A 5,812-nucleotide genomic window follows, 5' to 3' on the forward strand; every position below is an offset into this window, starting at 1 on the left:
ATAAATAGTTCAAATGTCACACCCCCAAGAAGTTTCCCTCAGCAGGAAATCTGAGTTCCCCTACACTTCTATCACCTTCTAATTCATTACATTCTATTAATTTCTTGGCAGTATTTATCTCCTTCTAAACTTATATTCTACTGATGTTTTCTATGGTCATTGTCTGGTTCCTCCTGGGAGAATATAAGCTGTGTGACAACAAAAGTCCTGTCTCTCATCTGCTGATGTTTCTCCAGAAATAAGGGTTCATGATGCAAATGAAATCTTAGCAAGCACCTGCTGAGTAAATGAAGGAATAAAGTCTTGGCCCCTTCCCAAGTCTGAGGTTCTTGCTTTTCTGAACACACTTTGCACCTCTCAGCTCGTCCAGGTCACCAAGGGCTTCACCTCCGCTGTGGTCTCCTTTAATGGTTGTGCATTTAGTCCTGTGGAGCCTTCCGCCCTTTGTTACACTGGGCTGACATAAGCAACATGGGCTTTTGGGCGATTATTTCAAGCATTCAGATTTTGTTTCCCCATGCAACACCGTAAGCTCCCTACAGGGAGAACATATGTCTCAGGTCAGGGAATAGATGGGAAGACAGTTTTTGAGAGCATGATAATGAAGGGAGTTTTCAATACACTGAGTTTTGTACACCTGTAGTATATGCAGGTAGAAACATCCAATAAGCAGTTATTACATACACATCTGGATATCAGAGGGAGGTCTAAGCTGAACTCATTCATTGGAACTCATCAGCCTATGTTTGGTTCACTGCCAGGTGGAGTGCATGAACTGCATCACACAGGGAGAGTGGAGAGGGGCAGTGGGTGAGCAAGATGAGCGGGTGCGGGAAACCGGAAGCTCTGCCAGGTGAGGTGCTGGCGGGGGAGGAACCCCAGCCATGGTAAGAGGGGCCTGGAAGACTGTGTTACTGTGGATGCTGAGAAATTGTAAATTTCCGTGAGAACAGAGAGTGACCAATGGTGGCAAATGCCACAACAAAGACAAGTAAGAGAAGACTAGGAAAAGTGCCCAGTGGGTTTGACTGCAATTGACCCTCAAAGAGCAATTTCCCGTGAGTAATGAGAACAGAACCCGGACAGAGAGCGAATGAGGATGGGCTGCACTGCAAGGAGAGTAATTAGAGAACGCGAACTCAGACCATGCCCTGCACACCAGAGAAAGGAAGGCTGACACCAAACAGGAGCTTCCAGGGTAAGTGAGTGGGGCTTTACTACTTGGAATTAGGTTCTAAATGGTAGACGGGAAATATATCATTTACTGTATGCTAGCTATGCTTCAATAAGATAGTATTTTTTTAAATGTTTTAGAATCTTACAAAATATTAGTACTTTCTTCATTTGAGAATCAAATTTCAGATTTATTACAGCATATTAAGCTATTTCCTGATGCATGAATGAGAAAAAAAGCAGGAAAGTAAACAGCCAGAAATATGCAAACTCATACTCTTGTTTTACAACTAATAATAATAATAAGTCAAATAGTAACAAAAGTACTCTTTTCATAAAGTAGTGAGCAAGAAGGCATTAGGACCTGGAGTACGGGCCAGCAGGGAGAAAGACCAGGAATTATGGCTAGAGTTTGCAGATTTCTGTACACTTCTCTAAAAGCCTAGACTTTGGACTAAATTATGACCCACAGTAAAGCAATAAAAGCCAAATTAAGGCCTCTTGGAAAGACTCTGTTTTCCTGAGCAGAAGAATAGCCTTAATGTCATCAGAACCTCACTAAGAGTCATAACGGGAAAAGTATATGGGAAGACAATAAGGAGAGAAAGGAGAATAAGATCTAAATTAAATATTTGTCCTTTTTCCAAAGGTTCACTAATTGTCCTGCCAGTGTCCTAAAATTTAGAGTGAATAAATGTCAGAGTTTAAATAATTACCCAATGGTTGGTAACCTCAAAGATGAGACAGGTAACAAAACAAAAGGGAAATATTAACTCAGTGAATGCTGTTTGCTCGAAATGCAGCCATCTGGAACCTTCTTTGTGGTGTATTTAACAGAAGATAGAAGTCCATAGACTAAATACTGACGTACACAGTGCTGTACCTTTTCCCAAAGCACACTTCGCTCACTGCATCCTTACAGTAACTCACAGAAATAAACAGCAGGCCTGGATCTTCCTCCTACCCCACCCCAGAGTGATATTTATCTTTTTGTTTTTACACAAACAGAGCCTAAGAGGTAATCAGTTTTTCCTTTGACTGTCTGGCTTCCCATAACATTATCCAGATACAAGCAGCTTTGCCAGCACTGAAAATGCGAAAGAGTAAGCAGGGCAAGTAGACAGGAGTTATTTTAAATCTGTTCGAATGCATAGTCACCTTATTGGTTATTTTTAAAAATCTAAGCAGTAAAGATAAATGGCAAGGTTCCTAATTTAAAGTGAGAGAACAATACAGAGAGGCTAAGTGATGTGATTATCTCTATCCATCTTGCAACATCTACTTCCTGCCAGAGAATGAGTAGTCACTGCAATGTTCCACCCTGCTGTGACCTAATGTTGTTCAGCTGAATTGATCATCAAGAAGTATGATGATTCACAAAGACCCACAAGAAGCGCAGGATGGATCTGGCATCAAATGCACTAGCATCTCCAGTTAGTCGTTCCTCTTCCCATGTGCCCCATCGAGGCCCAGCTCGATCCTGTTTCTTTCCCCTGACTTTGTAGCTAATACTTATAGAGGCCTTTCTATGTACCTAGCATTGTTCTTACTGCCTCTCATGGCCTGGATCATTTAATTATCCCAACAGCCCTAGTAGGGAGGTGGTATTCTTTTCATGCTTATTTACAGATGAAATGGCTATGACACAAATAGATGAGGTAATTTATGCAGTGGCACACAGCTGGCGAGTGGAAGAGCAGAATTCAAGCTCACACAGTCTGGAATCAAAGGCTTTATTCTCAACCACTGGGCTACGCTGCCTCCATTTTTATGTTAGGTAAGAAATTCTTTCCTTGAATACCACAACAGATTTTTTTAGTCTCCATTAAAAGTACTTCTTCTCATGCTACTATTTCTCATTATAAAAAATATATAGGTTTATTCTCTAGCTAAACTATTCTTATTGCATGAATTAGACAAAAATATCATCTGATCACAAGGTTGCTCCTCAGGTTCTGATGTGTCTCTTAGTTCTTTTCCTGCATATGTACGTACCTGTAAAAATATACAGCATTGCTTGATGGGTTTCTTTTTAAATAAATATCACTATATTTATCATTTGCAAATTTCATTCTAAACTCCTCTGTATGCCTTTGAGAGAACTCTGAATCAAAACAAAGGGGGCTTTCTGAAAGAAAAACAGCCGTGCCCTTTCTTGAAAAATATCCACACCCCTAAATAGAGATGGCACAATCCTATTAAAGTGCTCTAATACTCCTCTTTGGTACCAGTGAAATCTACCAAAGGGCTCCAAAAACTAGAAAAAAATTATAGGTTCAAGAATTCAAGCGCTATATACACATAAGGCTGAGGAACATCAATTTCTGGTAACGGATCTATATAATATAGGCATATTTCTTGGGGATTTGCCATGCAGTAAGGTCTGGCCCACTGCTTAATAAACTCTATGTAGATAACCAGAATATTTAATTTACCTGTACATCACATTCCTTTTTATTAGTCCATGTCTACACTACATAATGTTTCCATTCCTTGTGGGGAATTGGTGCATGTATGTAACACACGTTAATTCCTTTTTTCATTCCCTCTCCCTTCCCTCTGTTCCCCTCCATCCATATTTTGATCCCCTCTCGCATTTTTTATACATGTTTGCAGTACATAATGTTTACATTCCTTGTGTGGGGTCAAAAAACACATCTTAATTCCTTTTTTTCATTCCCTTTTCTCCCTCTCCTTTCTTCCCCCTCCCTCCATCTCGATTTCCTTCCCCTTTCAAAAAGATCTATCTCCCAACTTCCTATTGTCTGTCTTTTATTTTGCTCTTTATTAATACTTTGGGTTTCTCATATGAGATAAGCCATGTCATATTTAAACTTGCACACCTCATTCTTGTAGCAACCTGAGTCCTGGATTACATTATGATCCCACTCACTAATCCCTCCTTGAACTTGAATATCTTTACCTCTTGTTTACTATTTCCAGGGTGTAAGCCCATGAAGACAGGAATTGTATTCCTTTATTTCCTGCTGCAGTGACATTACTTAGCTCAGTGCCTAGCATGTAACAAATGTCTGTTGAATGAAGGGATGAACCCCAAACAATTGACTCATTCTGATTTCCAAGGCTCTGTGCATTCTGTATCTTGACATTTTATGTATCTTTGACATTATGAGGGTCTGACGGTTATAGATCTATAACAGTTCCTAATAACAAGTCATTAAAATAACACTTAACTGTGACATATTATTTTTTAAAATAAGTTTTAGAATGCTTGGACACTCTAAAGTGCATGTATTTTAGAATCTTGGGGCAATTTGTAACCTCTCTCTTCTGTTTCCTTATTATAACAATGAAGACAATAAAGCATTTAGATTTAGTGAGGACTAGATGAAATAACATATGAAAGCAATTAATAACATGTGAGACACTGAGCAGGAGTTGAGTAAATGCCTGTTTTATGCCTGTTTTCCTACCACCCCCTTACTAATAATAAAACTCAGTTTATTTATACTGATAATGTTGTTTCGTCTCTTATTTCCATTTGCAGCAATCCAGGCAGCAACTTCCTTCTCATCCAACCTTGACCTTTTGTTTTGTTGGACTCAGTCCCAGATCTCTGGGACCTGATGCTGGGACCTGATGCTGGACTTTGCAGAATCATGGATCAAATCCAAATGCTGCAGTACATAAAGGTTCTGTCTTCTTAAAAAAAATCCAAATTCTTGTAGCTCTTTTACAGAATGCAATATATGTCCAAAAGTTTATAATAAGATTATCAAATGTGATGTTCTAAAAATCAAAACTCATGTGCTTATAAAAATGATTTGCTACATTATTACACGCTGCTCTTAAGTCTAACATTCTCTCCAGAAGTTCCCACAGTTATAATTTCAAGCCAGTGAAAGTAATTAAGACAGGAAAAGGGAGAATCCTTAACTTACTTTCAGCAGATTTAGATTTTCTTCCTGTAATACTCTTTATGCAGCCCTCCCTGCTGTTGCAAACTCTTAGATCTACCCCCAAACATGTTATTTACAAAGTCTTAAAGTCTCACAGATATTTGCATTTGTTTTGTAATGTACTAAACAAGTCATCATAATGCTTTAAAAAGAATTGAAGAAGACACAGCTGGATCCTTTCTGTACTGTGAGACTGACTCTTCTCAAGATTTAAGACTGTCTTCCCACAAACCTTCGAAGTAGATCTATTGGACTGCTACCTGAAGGATCTCCTGGAAATAGGCATATCTTTAAAGCTGATGCCCATTGCATCCTCTTCATTCTGCATTACAAATTTTATAATGCCCAGTTTGATTAAAGGAGTGTCTTTAGGCTATTTGTTAGGGTCCAACTACAACCTTTGAATAGAGATTAGGCTGGGCAGCTTGCAAATCTTGCACAAAAAGTAAATCTACTCTTTGCTTTGAGACTTGGGGAGTGTCAAGAGTAATTGGAATGTTTTCTTCATGTGCCCCTGCCCTAAAGATTACATCTTTTCCTTCAAGATTTAGCAAGAGGCACTGAGTGAGAATTGTAATCAATATCATTAGCTAAACATACTACACCCAAAAGACAAACAGCTGCTGGATTACTGCGCTACTACTCACCATCTTAGAGTCCTCATTCATATAGTGCTCTAAACCTGGAGAAATTCACATACCGACTCATACATCACCCAA

General features: G+C 39.0%; 1 long non-coding RNA gene across 1 annotated transcript; it reads left to right on the forward strand.

Annotated features, from left to right (window-relative positions):
* The first annotated feature begins 795 nt into the window (after nucleotides 1–795).
* LOC101723690 (uncharacterized) lies at nucleotides 796–5,560 on the forward strand. Its single transcript, XR_205266.4, has 3 exons — nucleotides 796–1,198; nucleotides 2,803–2,950; nucleotides 4,682–5,560. It is a non-coding gene; the product is annotated as an uncharacterized LOC101723690 (long non-coding RNA).
* The last annotated feature ends 252 nt before the right edge of the window (nucleotides 5,561–5,812 follow it).

Source organism: Heterocephalus glaber, unplaced genomic scaffold, assembly GCF_053883595.1.
Source record: "Heterocephalus glaber isolate CG9 unplaced genomic scaffold, H.glaber_assembly_v1.0 deba00001572, whole genome shotgun sequence".
NCBI classification, from domain to species: Eukaryota; Metazoa; Chordata; class Mammalia; order Rodentia; family Bathyergidae; genus Heterocephalus; species Heterocephalus glaber.